At 36.5% G+C, this 17,961-nt stretch overlaps 1 protein-coding gene across 2 annotated transcripts in view; it reads right to left on the reverse strand.

The window, feature by feature from the left end:
- The window catches only part of PPP3CA (protein phosphatase 3 catalytic subunit alpha), a 152,530-nt gene that overhangs the window by 133,098 nt on the left and 1,471 nt on the right, over positions 1 to 17,961 (reverse strand). The gene's annotated exons all lie outside the window — the stretch shown is intronic.

Raw genomic sequence — 17,961 nt, forward strand, 5'->3', positions numbered from 1 at the left:
GTGTTAGTCACAGGTGTCCCCCACTTGCACCTACATTTTTGGTTTTGTACATCTCCCCATTCCAGAGGAATTGGGGTTCAAAGGAGGAGGATATCATTGTACACACCCATTTGTACACGCCCCGTGGTAGATTTACTTCACTGGTAGATTTTTTTCATTAGAACACCGGATAGGGAATCCCCCTCTGTAGTGTCTTGGGAGGAAGGGGATCCCCCATCAGAGATCTCCCCGCGGCAGCCGAAGGGAGCCACAACAAGGAGGCTGAGGAGCCGCATGCGGCTCCGGAGCCACAGGTTGCAGACCTCTGCCCTGGGATGTTCTCAACAGGTTGATAATGTCACTTCCTGTACTACGGAGGTCTGAATAAGTGGATATATTTTTAAATTTAGTGATTGTTCGGTTTTCCATAAGATCCTATTTTTCTAAATAGAAACAAATTTTCCTTTTTGTCTATAATGAGCATAAAAATTACATTATGCTGGCATTGGACAATTTTTCACCATTACTCGGGGCATATGGTTAAGTTTTGAAAACACTATGATTAACTAGATAAAATTTAACTGGATATCATAAAAAACATTTTTTATATGCAATTTACACTAAAATAAATAAATATATATAAAAATAAATAAATATAAAATAAATAAATATACACAATAAAATATACATAACACAATGTCATTCAATAGCCCTATTAAAACTTTACAGATTGTTTAAAGGTAATGTTGGCTTCAATGTGAGTTACCCTTCAATAATTGGTTTCTGGCTAAGCAATACTGATGTCTCCTATAATTTTCGGTTACTTTGTTACATTTATTTTCTGACCACATATCACAAACCAACTACTTTTGAACCGCTAATTACTATACAATTGAAAAAATAAACGAGTTGCTTCACTTGCCAAGGTGTAAAATGGAGTAAATGTGCAGATGTCCATATCTCTGAAATAAATTTTTTAGCAGGAGCTGTTCAATTGCTGGTTGAAGCTTTTACTTATACATCAGTTAATAAATATTAGGAAAAAAAAGAAACATTGATTAAAAGAAAACAGAATATGCAGGGTATGTATTACAAACATACTGCCACCTATTATGATCTGGAAACGTGTGCAAGCAAAAACCCTTTTTTAATGTATAGTGCTGCCTAATATGTTGGCGCTTTATAGATCCTGTTTATTATTAATAATAACTGACTGGCTCTGTGTACTCTTAATAGTAGGTAGGCTTCCCCTATTATTTTATATGGATACTGAATCAGAAATTTTCACTCAATCACCACTTTTTTTGTGTCATAGTAGATATTTGATTGATCACAATACAGTTGTTGAACAGAAAAAATACTTAAAGCCAAACATTGTATATTGCAGATATTTTATCATTATATAGTGGAAAAAGTAATTTGTATTTCAGATGAATTATCAAACAAATGTATGGTACATTGAATGCTTCGATAATGCTTCGATGGTAAATAAATCAAATGACATCTAGAAAATAAAATGCCTAAAATATGGCTACCATAACAGCCACAGCATATAAACCCTTGGTGAGTAGCTGAAAGAATTTGCTCTAGTTAATAAGAGGTTTCCAAACAAATGATTTAACCTAAGGTAAGCATGCAAATCTGAATGCAATTAATTTTTTAAATTGTGTATTGTAAACAATTTTAATTTTTAAAAAAATAAAATATATGGTTTAAAAAGCTCAATGCAGAAAAACTATTGGGAAACAGAGGAAGGGTTTTGTTCCCCTGTAACAGCAACTGCATGCAAAAGGACCTTCAAGGCTGCATGGCTAGTGGCGGAATTAGAGATGGATGGTATTTTAAATGCTCCAAAAAAACCTTGTACTGTTCCAATGCAAGCTAAAATACTGTACATGTAAACAGAGGCTTAGCGCAGAGCAACCTCCCCAAGAGCTATTAAGGGTGGAACTCAATAAAACGCAGCTGGTAATATAACCATCTAAAGTACAATCTTCCATGATCAATTGTAAAATTATCAAGATTTCAGTCTGCAGCACGAGTTCCAAACATTACAATGAAATGCATAAAACAAATAAACTGTATTAGGCTGGGTCTACAAGGACGTTTTTAAACACGCATGAAAATGTTTCTACTGCTTTTATATGCATTTTTATGCACATTTAATATATTCTTCTATGTCACGTTTCCTGTGTTCTCATTTTTTAAACGTTGCAAGGAGCATTATAGATAACGCTCATAAACAAGCCTCAAGGAACTGTCCTGATGTAGATTAGACAATTGGAATCCATGGGAATTTCAAACATGGACTTTTAAAGCCTCAGGTTAAACGCTGTGGAAAACGTTTTAAAGATGAAAACACATGGTTAACGTGTTTTCCCTTTTTATAAATGCTGGGAAACATAATCGCGGTAAAACGCGGCATAGACATTTTCCAGCGGTTTAAAGGCAAGCTTTAAAATGCCTGAAATTTCAAAAATAGGCTTTTAAAGTCTCAGGGTAAATGCTGGGGAAACAATCCGTGTAGACCCAGCCAGTGAAGTGTGGATATAAGTTATAGCAGGGGATTCTTTCAAGACCTAAAAGTTATTTCAAAGGGTTCCCCAACATTAAAAAGGTTGAGATCCACAAACTACTTTATTCAATTTAGTACCAAAATATCAGAAAGCAAAATGTATAAAAATGATAAGTTACATCAATTCACTTTAGGATAAAAACATGCTACAACAAACCCGACAAAAAAAAAAATTCAGATTTTGTAGGATACTAAACAGTATGTTCCTTTCCATAAGAGTGTCCAGATCTGCTCTGATCTTTAAAGCAGGAGACTTCTAGGTGCACCTTTACCATTTGCTTTAACTCTCCACCTAAAGCACCCTTATCCTAAACTCCCAGCTTACTCAAGCTCTAAGATACATATTCAACATTTTTCTTTGACACCAGCTTGCCTAATACATCCAGACAAGTAGTGCTGTCAATTATCCGCCCTCCTCGCAAATCACATTCATACAGATCTGAGGATCCACCCAGCATAGCAAGAAGTTACAACAGACTCTTTAAGCGGCATTAGCCACGCCAATAGGTTGTGTGTGGAGATGTGTTTACACAGGTGATGCCTTCAAGTCTAGTAATTGGAAATAAACTATCTACAAGAGCAACACAGTCATGTGCCAGTCACCTAAAGCTAAAACATTCCATTTGTTTTTTTTTCTTTCTTTAACATAATTTTAAATGTGAATTATTAACAAGGCTATAGAACAATTTAACACAACACAAACAAAGCCTATGCTTCAACTGAATACACACACGTATGTTCTGTCCTTCCATGGGGCCCAGAGAACCAGAGGGCAGATGGGAGCTCCAATCAGATTAGCTCACCGATTTGTACACACAATAAAATCTTTGTATAATGTTTCCACAAGTGGAATTCATCAACATGTCTGATCTGGCCTTGTTAAAAATTGGATTAGCAATGAAAATTGCCCTTTATGAACTAGGGCTAAATAAAAATAGACTACACAAACTGTCACCCAAGATGGTCCTCATAACTATTAGAAATTTAACCAGATGACTCTGGCAGAGGGATCCAAATGGAAATGTCAACTGGTCATTCTGAATGTTTTCAAACAACTGCTATTGTTTTCGGCTATATCATGTTTCTTGTTTAGGTCTGTTTACACTAACCTTAATTTTAAACTCTTATAAATGGCCATGTAGCTTTCATATGAGTTTGTAGGCATTTATAAAGACATTTTAAACCAAGATATGTGGAAGAGAATCATTTGAATAGGAGAAAACCCCTCACAAATGCCCCAAAACATCTAAAAACACCTGGTTTATGTCAACTGGGGCATTTGGAGCATTTATAGGCACTTTTAAGTGCTTTGGAGTGTTTATGAGTATTTCTACACTTCCCAAACACTGCAAAAGGCTTTTCTTTACAGTCCATCAAGACAATGCTCTAGTATTGACTGGTCCATTGGAATGAATAGCAACTTCACACAGTTTAAATGGTGGGGAAACAGTCTGTGTGGTGTTATCCTTCGGCTACATACACACGTCAAATGATTCTCACCAGATAATCGCCTCATGGCTGGTATCGGACGAGAACCTGGCACGTGTACAGCGCTCGTCCAATGTCATTCATGGATCCATCCTGGGAGATCCACGAACGACAAACGATCTTAATACAAGTAAATAGGAGAGAGTGCAGCGGGGTGCTGCTTCATCGCCCCCCCCCCCCTCCTCTCTCCATAGAGCATGACAGCACTGTATGTAGCGCTCATTAAGTCTTTTTTCGTTGCAAAATATTGTGAAAGTTCCTTTCCAACAACAAATATTTAATGTGTTTATGCAGCCTTAGTATAAACATGAAAGCTTGGACAATGTGAATATGTACCTTTATGGCAGAGTCCTGAGAATGCTCGCATTATTTACTGTAAGGATAAATATTTTTTACAACAGATTGTGCCTCCATGTCTAATCTCCAATAACTATGGCCCCTTTTGAAGACCCGACTGACTGTATAATACGTGTTAGAGTGTCAAAGGTTAGCAACCCACATGATTTTCAAAATAAAGAAAAGTTGGTAGGAGGTTCCTAACTCCTAAATTGGAAATAGATTCTTACAGCAAGTAACTCCAGCTGCCTACATACATCAGCAGAAAAATGCTGATAAAATGCATAAAAATGCTACATAACTGTGTTTGTTTCCATTTTTAAAGGAAAAAAACATATAGACAGCATAAATCTGATCATCATAGCAATTTTAGGAGGTTAGGGTAGTCTGTCCAAATAACTGCCCCTCAATAGACGGCGCACCCATTAGATGTAAATTACAGACATAGCTTTGGGTAAATAGATCTCTTGTGTTGGTAACATGAGCCCTGACACTTTACAGGAATGAGACACTACAACCTGGTAAATAATAAAACTTTAGAAAGTAACTTGATTTCACTTGTTAGAAAATATCCTTGAAGATGAAGAAAATAAAAAGCTGAAAATAGGAATACACAAACAGCAAAATTTTAATCCCAGGTAGGCATATTTTACAGATTCATACCACTTCCACTGCATTCAACACATATTGATACATTGGCATCATCTTTTTTGTGCAACGTTGTGTTGATATGCATTTTCTTAACACACTGCATTGATCAATGCACTTTGTTTTATATAAAAATAATAATACATTATTTTCTTTTTTTCCTTTTACACATTTCATTAGTCTTTTAAAATGCCAGCCATCTTTCAAGAAGAAATTGTAACATGACTTGGCTCTCTAAGACAGGCTCTACACGGATGTATTTTAAAAAGCATGTAAACGTTTCCATTGCGTTTATATGCACTTTTATTCTATTGCGTTTATATGCACTGGGGAAAACATCTGTGTAGACTAAATAATATGAAATAATAAACATATTTAGGGTTACATTATACATTGACTGAGTTATGAATGCTAAAAAGAGAAACATAGATGTGTCCCTTTAATTGTGGTTTATGCTGAAGCAACCACAGAACAAGCCCCAGCGTATTCAGAAATGCTTTTTCGGCTGTGAACACTGAGGAAATGCATGAATATGCAGAATTAAAAAAAGAAAACTCCCTTTGTAGAATTGTGATCACTGCCTGACAAGTTTTTCACCAAACACATGAAACCCTACACACAGCTCTCACAACATTAATCAGCAGGTTCACTTTGATCTTTCCTATCTTATCTCCTGTCTCATAAACACTTTATACAAGTTCAGAAATGTAGGTTACAGAAAAGACTTTAAATGCATGCTATTTTATTTGGATGCTCCACAGTTCTGCACATAGACAAATAAGAAGAGCACTGATGAAATCATTAGACATATGGTGAAATAGATTTTGGATGAACTGAGCTAAGGATTATATATTGCCATAAAGATATATAATGGATTATGTTTTTTTTTTTTTTTTTTTTTTTTTTTTTAAGCAATAGTGGAGTTGATGAGGATGATGTAAACGACTACTAAGAACCAATGGACAGGTCAGAGCTACATTTGTAATATTCAAGTTATTTACAAATAAGCCAAGTGTTCAAAACTCCTATCACTCCCATACTTTTACACCTGGCTTATCTTAGTGCCGCTTTGCTCTATTTTAAAGATTAGAGACTTGTTTTTTAATGAGTGTTCTCCCCAGCCCCTTTTAGCTGGTTGCACCACCTGGCACTTTTCAGCAACCACCCAGCTGATTTGGGGAGGCCACTGAAGAGTTGGGTCACAATACAGGGGTTGCCACCCACCTATATTTTTCTTACCACCTAGCCTAAAAAATTTCTGGGTTGAGCACTGAGCTTATAGCTTAAAAAAATCCTTTCAAATCAACATTTTGGCAACATATGACCATACCACAGGTAAAGAAAATTAACTATTCCGACATATTTAAAAATTTTGTGGAATAGGATACTATTCTAAATGGCACTCTAACTCCTATATAAGCATACATGCCATAGAAGTGGGCAAAAAATGAGAGTTTCACACACACACCATCTATCAAGCATTTTGCACATCCTAGGGAAGTGTTTTGTAAAGTGGAATAAAAAATAAAAATAAAAAAAGATTGCTCCAGAGCTTTCCCCCATTTTGTCCTACACCGTCCTGTAGGGGTTCCTCGAGCAATGAGCAATTAGTGACCACTGACACCAATGATCTGTAAGGGAGGCATTCTTTCTACTAGCCAGAAAAGTAGGGATTCTCCCATTGATCACCACACTAAGGGCAGGTTCACACCTGTCTCCGGGTTGATGATTCTGTTCAATAGACCTAAATGGTATGTGAATGATTGCAAAAAGTTTGTGAAAGATTGTTCTAGGATGACAATGCTGCAAAACAATGCAAAATTTACAACACGGAAAAGAAAAATACTAAACTGGTTACAGGTAGATGGCGGCTTCCTTCTAAGAAATTTAAAAAATGCATCTTTTTCTAGAAGAAGGAGAAGAATTTCGGTAGGGACAAATGTCAAATAAATGTACTCAGTTCTGGTCACTCTATCATATCTTTAGACATAAACCTCACATCCAGCAGCACTTTGTCATGTTATGTATGGTTGGCAGATAATGTCTTGCGGCCAATAGTATGAATGACAGAAAAACATTGATCTGCATTGAAAAATACAGATTGTGCAAAAGTGAAGTTTGTATTGACAGTGCCACTACTAAATAATAGAGGACCATGTGTATCTGTTTATGTTCACCTCACAGGTCATCTCTCAATTACAAAGCTCGTTTCCTATGTCTTAACCCTTTTAAGACCCTGAAAGTGCACAAAAAACCATGTCGATACGCCAGAAACACATTCAGCTCTTAAAGAGGACCAAGCCAGCTATGGACATTGCAAATTAAGTCTTTCTACTTTTCAGATATATCCTCCCAGAATAAACTTCATAGCCAATCTTATCCTGATATAAGTTTTATGACTACGATGCAGTCTTAATGTCCCAAACTTCCATTTCATCTACAGGTAGTAGACACTGGTAGGCAACGGCAGTATGTAATTTCTGCCCTTACCTCCATCATATATATCCTCTGCATGTGCTGTTAGCAACCCTCATCGGCCACCTTGTCATATGCTACTGTAGCACACATACACAAAAAACACAAATTCACAAGATTAAGTGACAAACAAGGCAGAGAGAGGAATTGTTTGATCAATTAGGATCCCCAGAACGCAACCCAAAATTAATTGAGGGGAACTTTTGTAGCACTTTTGGATTTATTGAATTTGAGCATTGAGTTACCTAGAAATAAAATACTTGCTGATTAAAGAGGAAAAACACACAGCCTTTTTACAGACTTCAGTTGTCTTTCTAGCCACATCCATTATCAGATCAATACAACTTGACCAGCTTGATAGATTTAAGGTAACACAGAAAGTGTGCAGAGGATACCTCCCCCCCACTTATCGATTGCTTTTAACGGTATATTATACAGAATAAAAATGATCAAATAGACATTCATTGTTGGGGTTTACATGTACTTTAAATGGCCCATTCACACCTATGAGCGCTCTTACAGTGAACACCTAGTGTGGTAGTGCACTTTCATAGGTGTGAAGAGGTTTCCCCAAAACATATTAAACTGAAAAAATAAATGTAACCTAGCTACAAAAGAAAAAACTGATTGTCTTCTAGAAATGAATTTTTACATATTTATGTAAACTTCATGTACAGCAGGAAACCAAACAGTGTAAATACACCCTTCACCACTGCACTTCCTCTGCAAAACACAAGCACAACGACCCGAAGTCCTTTCCATTCAGATTTGCTTGGTTTATCATAGACAAACTGGTCAAGTACAACAAAAGCTCAGACTTGCTAAAGTTGCCCACTCAGGCATCAATAGAAAAAAAAAAAGATGTTGAGAAATGTAGTTCCACAGCATAAAAGCATCATAAAAGTAAACAGTTGTCACCATTTCATATTAGCCATGAGCTCTTTTACTGCATTCACAACAACCTAATATAAATCCTGTTTATTAATAATAATAATAATAATAATAACCTGAAATGTGTATTCACACACATTGTATTATAATTTATCGCATAATGAGGTATGGTAGTTTTTTTCATTTACAAAACCACCGTAGGAGAGAAGGAAATATTATTGAGTAAATATTGCTATGAGCCTATTGGCTAAATGCCATTTAAATAAAATTCATATGTCAAAGCTATAGACATTGCCAAGAAGACTGGCTGGAGCTCTTTGGCCCTGCAGAATCTGCAATGTCACTGGGTGATACATGTCCTCCATAATTACACTTCTCAGTTTTCTACCCAGCCCCTTCTAGCCAGGTGCACCACCTGACATTTTTAAGGAACTACCCAGCTGTTTTTGGGTGGTTACTGATGAGTTTAGTCACAATACTGGGACTGCCACCACTTACAATTTCTTCCCACCCAGCTTGAAACATTTTCTGGGTTAAACACTGCCTTCTGTCAAAGCCACTGGCACCACTTAGAGTGAATGTGTTTGTTCAAGGCTAAATAGCATATAAAAAGTGTATATAAAAGTAGTGCATTCGACATGACAAGTGCTTGAACATATATGTAGCCCCCAAGCTATGATTACACAGTGGACAACTAAATAAACGTGTTAGTTACAAAGTATCAGTTCTTTGATAATAGAAATAAATGAAAAACCTTGAGGGATATTTTCCGACAAAAGCTACAACCTTGAAAAACAAGAATTCAACAGGATGCAGGAACCAAGACCTGTAATAGGTGTTGTATAAGGAGGACCCATTCAAGTAGTAGTAAACAAACAAAAATGTAGCACTTTGCACTACAGTATTACACAAAGAATATATTTTCAAAAAGCTTGTTTCTCCATTGTTGGTCAATGCCAATTCTACACACCGGAGTCACGAGCAATGCATATAAGTAAGAATATACATGGCGTTATGAGTCTGACGACAGCCAATTGCTGACGCTATCTTATTATGCATGGCCAGCAGTTCCCACAATGATCTGCAGTACATACACACAATTACATTTTAGAATAAACTACGATGTATTTAAAGTAATCCCATCTAAAACAAACACTTCCAATAGGGGGAAGAGAAGTTGATGTCGTCTGGAAAGATGATTTTCAATATAAAACAGGATTGTGCATTTTACTACCTTCACTTTCTTAGACAAAAATGCAGAAATTCAATTCAAATTTTTAAACTAAAGGAGAAGACGAGGATTGAAAAGTATATTTTAAATACTGGAGATCTTTCTGGCTCCTCTATGTTTTAATAGAAGGTTCCCTCCTCATAAAATGATTGGGTATTTTCTGAATGTGAAAACTTATGGAATCTAACAGTGAAAACCAATTTTTATATGGTTTTTCAAATATTTTCTGTAAACGTGTCTTAACTGTTTATAAAAGGGCTGAGGGTAGGTAAGAACCACTCTAGAAGGAGATGTCTTATACAGGGGATTTCTATTAGATATCCCCTGCAGCCAAATATTAACCTATGTTTTGACAGGTTATAATTATTCAGCTACAAGCCCCATTATTTAAAATGTGCAAAGTGTATATGATTTATTAGTAGATTGACATGACCAGGGGAATGGCAACAAATTTCTTCCAGCTGTCTAGTCTGTACAGGCTCACAATGGTAGTGCATGATTTCCAATGTGGAATGTATATAGCAAAGCAAAAGTCTGGATTTCCACTTTGCCATCAGGGCTCTTTCAGGCAGAATTCATTTTTTGAGAAGAAACAATATGCACATTTTATGTGATCTAATGATTAAAATACCACCATAGACAGCTCTTTGAACGCAAGCCATTTTTCTAACAAACAGCATTTGCAACTATTGAAACAATAAAATAGCATAAAAGAAAGTTAAAAACTGTTGGTCACACCTACAGTAGTTGGCATCCTGCTAAATCAATACAAACAGAGAATACATTCAAAACAACTTTTGTTGACCTCTCTAAGGCACAATGATAAATAGCCTGGAGCATCTGCCTGCAACTGATGAGCTGTAAACCATTATTACAGAGCTTCAGTCCCAAAGGGAATTGGTATGCATTGCACTACCCAGAAATGCTCATAACAGAAGCTTATGAGAACTTCTGAAAAATGAAGTAATCCATCTCATTACATTTCAGAACCAGCTGAATTCTAATAGCCTAAAACTAAAGAACACAGTCTTGTCCAGAACCAAGTTCAGGGAGAAATTAAAGAGACTGTACGCTTTCATTTTAATAAATTCATACTGAAATTTAAACAAAAGAGTTTTATAACTTTAACCTTGACAGACAGAAGCTATAGATATATGTGCAGTCTTTAATCATTACAACAAAAGAAATGCCAGATTATTATTTATGGTTTTCACTATTTCTGCAATACTACAGAGCCAAGTTTGCACCACAAGGTATTTCTAGCAATTTTCAGCAAGAAGATGGCTAAAATCTAACTGACAAACTGTATCACTTGTCCCCAACAGTTCTAGTGATAACAATACGTGGTAAGAGTAGAAACCTAGGTAGTGAAGACATAAAAAATAATTCAATATTTCTCCAGTTATGTGATGTTTCCAATCATTTTCATCAGGTCAAAGGTTTCAGTTTTGCTTAAAGTAAATGTAAATCCAGCAAAACCCCTCTAGACACAATAGTTGTGAATAACACAAAGCATTTTATCCTCACATTACAGCAATCTCAATATTAGTAATAGCTTTCTTTTTGGTTTTAGTCAGGTCACAAGCCATTTTTCTTGGTAGAAATAATATCGAGCTGTAAATAAGCATTATTTGGATGTGTGTCAACATTGATCAGCCTGAGGAGTATTGCAACTGGAAATCAGGAATTGCAAGCCACTGTCAAGATTGCCGTTATTTGCTCCTTACCTACTAACAGTATCCACTGGGCGACCATCATACAGAAATAACTTTTGGGGTTAATGAGACATTAATGTGTTTGTTTTTGTGCTGCTGACTCAGATTAGGCTTAGCCATAGAAATAAGAGATAACAACTGTGTGAATAATTGTTCTAAGGCGCTTCCTTTCAACCTTTGGGTGTCCAGTGGCATTTATTAGCAGTTTCGAGCATTTGTAAGCACTTGCTTACATGGTTGACATTTGTCTTGCATTGGTTGTAATGCATCATGGAATATTTGTTCTCCTGCTGTTGTACTTTAAATAAATGGGAAAAAAAACTTGTCATCTGTCTTGTCAACCACAGGAGTTAAAAAGTGATTCTTTTAAAAGTCTATGGAAGCGGTTCAGTGACAGACCTCCCTGAAATGTCTCAAAACCTGTACTGAAGTCAAAAGCATTTCAACAGCTCCAATCATTTTCAATGATAAATAGGGTTTTTTGGCCAGTTGAGGACCGATTGATAGTGGTAAACCACAAACTACTGCTGTAAACAAACACCTAAATAACAGGGCTTAGTTCACACTGACGGTTTTTAAAACCATCTGGAAACCAAATACAGCAGTTGTATAGCTTTTGTGCTCTACATATGTTTAAGTTTATTTAAGGCATATAAAGCCCCATACTTAAAACTCAATATCAGTTCACATATCTTCATTATTGGTTTCCTTTGATGATTGCCTAGACACATGGACACTAAGCTGGCTAGTGAACATCCCCAAAACACAAGCAAGCAATATCTCAGGTGTGTACAAGGAGTTTTTACAAGCTGCATCATTTAGAAGCTAAAAACACTGGAATGAGGCCCCAGGCCGGATGCTCTACACTTTCTGCTTGATGAGGACCAAACAGTGTGGACTTGTTATATAAGCTGTAAGCCATTTTTCCTTGTCACAAAAACGCTTGCTGCAACACACTTTAAATCAATTGAGGCTTCAACAGGTAAAGGTTTGCCAATTCCAAACATATGCACGTTAGTGGGAAGATTGTTTGGTGGTTAGGATGTGCCCACTTCAGACGGGGATAACCCCATCTTTTACTAGAGCCTAAACTCTAAACTAAACTTTACTTCCTATAACTAGCACCTGCTCTAGTCTTTACCTTAGGCTCAGACCCACTGTGTGAAACCATGCAAGTGGTGGCCCCCAGCCGTAACCGAGATGTGCACCACCAATCCATTTGAACCGTGTCAATCTGATGTGCAAAAACAGGGTCCAAGCAGCTCCAATGCACTTGAACAGGAGAGGTTGGGACAGCAAATAAGCCCGCTGCAGCTTACAACATGTGTGAAATTAGCCTTGATTAAACCATCAAACCTTAAATTTACAAACCCTTTAGCTAAAAATAAAATGCATCTAAACAAATCTATGTAGTTTTACACAATCATTAGAAATACTGGCAATGATACGCAAGATGCTAAAACACCTACAACAACACATTCACACTCCTCATTTTTATATCGTTATAACTGCATACACAAACACTGGACTGCAAATGGAAATCCTAGTACTTAGTGTTAGACTATAGTTAAAATTGTGTTTTAGTCTGATAATATGCAATATAAAAAGTTTATTCAGCTATTATTGCACATTAGCTTGCACAATTTTAATGATAATGTGTCATAGATACGTTTCCTTGCCTGATAAATCAACATTCACTTGATGACAGATTTCATCTGACTCATCAAATGTGCTGCTCCATGTTTTTACACAATCGCTGCCATAATAATTACTTCTGAGTGCTTTGGATAAAAAGATAAAAAGGTGAATAGGTAGGATATGGAATGCATAACATTTAATACGCCTTCAGACATGATAGATGTCCGGAGATTGTAGAAAGATTATGCATTCACCATATTTACTAACCAGCAGCTAAAAGCCCTATTTATCAAACTACAGACTATAATAGGTCTGATTTTTAACCCTATCCTACAGGCACCATAAATGTCACACAAATAAGAATAAAATAGGAATCTACACGGGGTAGATTGGAAGTTAACACTTTTCCCTTTGTTCGTATGCAATTCATAAACTGCTGTCTAAAATCAGTAAAATAGCTCAAACAGATTTGCAGATGGAAAATCCACATATAAGCAAAGTATAAAGCCATAAAGCTAAAAGTAGGGGTCTCCACAATATTGATTTCAGTTGTTGCTAACAATGAGTACTGTGATTTTAGACAAGTGTTCTTCCAAACTTATTGGCAATAGTTTGTTGAAGGTCTTTTTCTGTTACAGTATGACCAAAATTACTCCAGACAAATTCCAAATTTTGGTTTCACTAAAGCCAACACATAGAGAGCCTGAATTAATCTAGTACTTTTTTAGGTGGTCACACTGGGCCTCTAATCCGGTTATTTGAGATTTATGTAAGAAAGGTGAACTAATCAGCATATAGCTCATATTAACATCTACAAAATATAATTTGTCAATGTGCATAATATTGTGCCTACAAGACACTTTATTAACTCCTTCATATTTCCCCATTTCAGAATTCCTTTAACAACATCTTGTTGCAAAAAATAATTTCCTCCATATGGTCATTTCATCTCATCAGTGGGAAGATTAACTGGCACTATAGAAGCACTGTGTCTTAGTACAATCATACAGTATAATGGTCCAGTGCTTTTTGAGTACAGAATGCAAATTACTTAGAACGGATTTCAGTCTCATCAGTCTTCACCCCAGCTGAACTTTTATTCTAATTTAAGGGGCACATACGCACATCAGCATTACTGCTGGACTAAATGAAGGATATAACCGGGGCATACAAAGGATACACAACTCACGGACAGTAATATTTGCATGTTAGTACCACAGACAACAGAAGGGTAAAATTGGGTGGATATGCAAATGTTGTAATTTTTTCCAGGGCTGAAGGAGGCTTAATAACCCAAAGGAAAAACATATTCGCCACATCTATCACTATACATATCTACAGCTGCAACCAAATTTTAGCTGATGCATATCTTTTATTTATATCTAAATTTCACATCATGAGTGGAATAGAGATGGCTTATGTTCATGCTGATCTTGTATATGGTGGGGGATCAGGTCTTTACATATTCACATCCACCACCTATACCCTATATTACCCTGAACTGATATCTTATGGTAATGATCCATACTTGTCCTACCTAAATCACCTAGCCTACTTACTCCATTACTCCAGAGGTTTGTAGCATGTACATCTGTATAGATAACTCTCATCCTTGCTCCCAGAGCAAAAAGTTTTGTTTTCCCCAGTGTTGGACTGTCTGAATCAGCCAGATATATTGATGGTAGGTGTTCAGAACCCCCCAATAGTAAAGACAATAAAATAAAGCATCATGCATGTGGCTCTGCCAAGAGGCATTATAGCCAGCACTAAGCTGGCAGTGCATAAGAAAGAACGACAATCAGTTACAGGAACTTCTGACGACCTCTTTAAGAACCCTGGTCTAAATATTGGAAGATTCCCCAAAGCTTAATAAGGCCTTCTAAAGTCCTTGTCATGGATATCGGCATTGTAGATGAATTCTCAGATACAACCGACTGCATGTACCTACTTTCATATGCTGACAAGTTGATTCTTATTCACAAGAAATTATGATAAAAATCTAAACAGGTTTGGTCTGTTACTGTCATCTTATTGTATTTGCTGGCTCTCAGCTCTGATAAACATCCTCCGTTTTAACAAATATGTAGGTGTTAGTAGGAGTTAATAAATAGGTGACACACTATACAAAAACTAACAAAGTACATGTATTCTGATTATTATGGTAAAGCAGCTCTGGAATACAACAAAAGCTAGCTGTGTTTTTATGGAACCATCAACTGCAAGGGTCAATAAGTAAACATGTCACAATTTACACAAACATAAATGTTCTTACATAAAAAGATGACGTCTTCAAATTTTAGTATTATGTAATTGTCTGATACTTATAAACCATACAAACTATTTATCACAGCAGTAGAGGAGGGGAAAAAATACATAATGATAGTAAGAGCTATAGTATGCTTAATAAAGGCTACTAGACTGCAGAGTCCTGCAGAGCTGTCAAACATATTTGACTGGGCTTCTTACAATACGCAAAGAACAGTAACTTATACTCAAACATCTTTCACCATGCTAAAGATCTATATTGAAGAAAGTTGGCACTGGACCAGTTGGGTTGCAGCCCTTTAATTCATAAGCATTCTCTGCAATTCACATCTAAATCCAACAATTTTATATGCTGCACCTTGCCAGTCCTAAATTGTGGTGGGTGCATTTATTTTCTTCCCCTTAATTTTCACTTGGTGTTTCCTCCAGTAGCATTTCCTGGCCCAGTATGACAACTATTGTTCACTCTACTGAACCAGAAGAGAACTGTTCTGACCTCCTATTATCTATGAAATTAATGGGCAGTGTGCAGAATACATAGGAAGTCATGAAGTTATCAACCAACAGAAATTCCTATAAGATTAACTGTTTTTTTATAAGACGGATTTAAAAAAACATGGTTTAATGTTTATAATGTAATAGTTTCTGTGCTCTCTAACAAGAGCATATAGTCCAGAGAAAAAAATAGTTAAAGGTTCCTGGGATAAGCAAAATTTATCACCTATCATTTTCTGCAGTGGACGTCATAGGAAGCACTGTGGCTCAGAACTTTGCATTTTGGTCCAGAAGGACTAGCTGCCAGATTTAACTTTTGGCCAGGACACTCCATTGACTTTAAATTGTTCTTCTGTTTTTTCATGGATTTCTAAAACATCCCATAAACTGGCCTTACACTAAGTCTATGGCATATGCCTATAGGGACATTAGATTGTGGGCTCCTCTGAAAGACACCTAGAGACATAACTATGGACTATGTAAATTGCTGGGGAAGATGTCAATGCTGCATACATAAATACTTCTAAAGATGAAGGGATTCATTGAACTGGTTATATAAAGAAAAAACTGAAAGGTTAGAAGTCCATTAAATTTATTTTGAAGATAACCCATCAGAATAAAAGTTTAGCAGCTAGTTAGTCTTTGACTTGGGCCAAGCCTGTACACATGAGGTGTTCTGATACACATTCTTGTATGTGACTCATACAGTCATAAAGGTAGGCTGGGGATGACAGCCCAAGTACATTCAAGTCAGAACAAGTCAGGAATGGCAGATGCCATATTTCTATGCCGACAGGTTCACCTTATTTTTTCTTTTCCATAAATGCTCCACAATCCTTTGAAACCACACCAAAATATGGGGATGGAGTCTCTGCAGCTATCTTTGGGACCTACACCACTCAGTCTCCTTTACACTGCAAACAGGGTGGAGCGAGGAATTGAATGACTTATTTGTGAATGACTAGGCATGTCCTGAATTAGACTGCAGAAACTGATGGGCGGAGACGGGAATCCCAGAGCTACAGAAGTACATGCACAGGGTGATCCCAGAACATTAGGGTATTGGTGACTAACAGACTTGGCATAGAAGATGGCATGATGCACACAAATGGAGAAACAAATATCTTGAGGTAGCCTTTATTCTCTGCATCTTTAGAATACATTTTTGGGAAATTATTCCTTATCAATGCACACATTTATTTTCAGACATCTGTGCCAGACTGTTCTTCCTACAATGTGAGCAAACTCCTGTTTAGTTCTATGAAGAGCTGTGCAGTGCAGACTCTGATGGTGCCAACTTACTGGGGCAGGGGGTGCAAATACCAATGATAAAAATGCTTCTGTTGTCTGTAGGATTGCTAGCAGCCACAGGTTTGGAGCAATGGTCATTTATTGTGTTTGAGATCCTATACATATACAGTTGTATATACAGCTGTCGGATTCCACATAACTCAAACTGACAGCTTGTGTGAAGATAAAAATGAATCTGCCTTAAAACAAAGTCATTTTAGTATTTATTATTTTATATCACTTAACTATCATCACAGTGCATTGTATGTAATTGCAAACATAAGTGTAACATATTATTTTTGCAAAGGCAATAAGTGATGTGTGAAATGCAGTAACCCCTAGCAACCTTTCAGAGATTATATGGATCTGACCGCACAGGAATGGCAAAAGGTTAAATCTAATTGGTTACTAAAGTTTACCACAATTTGCACCATGTAATAAATAAACACGCAGGGGCTTTCCTCTTCTGTGGAGGCTACATGCATGAAATATTAGATCAGATGATTCAGGAGGAAGAAGATCCTTCTCGTCCTTACACAAGTATGAGCCTGACTGCCAACCCAGACCTTTTATTTTATAATGGATGAGTTGCCCATCATGGTCCTATACATTATGTAACAATGGTCTGGATAAATCTCCCCTTCTGAAACCACAACAATTCCAATCGCAATAAATCAAAGGGGTAATTACTCAAAATTCAGCACTTTATATTCGGGGTGCCAGAAACTTATATTGAAATAAGCCTTTCCAAAGAAAGAAAAACTAGTACTCCATTAAAAAAAATGTTTAAAGAGCCACTTTGACTTGTCTATTTAATGTTTAAAAGGCACTAACCACAATAATCTGAAATAAGGGTTAACTTTATAACATTGTGGAATGTGGCACTGCTCCTACTTGCAGCTCTCAGGAATTTAACATTTTATCTTCAATCTATA

This window comes from Pyxicephalus adspersus, chromosome 3 (genome assembly GCF_032062135.1).
Source record: "Pyxicephalus adspersus chromosome 3, UCB_Pads_2.0, whole genome shotgun sequence".
Lineage (NCBI taxonomy): Eukaryota > Metazoa > Chordata > Amphibia > Anura > Pyxicephalidae > Pyxicephalus > Pyxicephalus adspersus.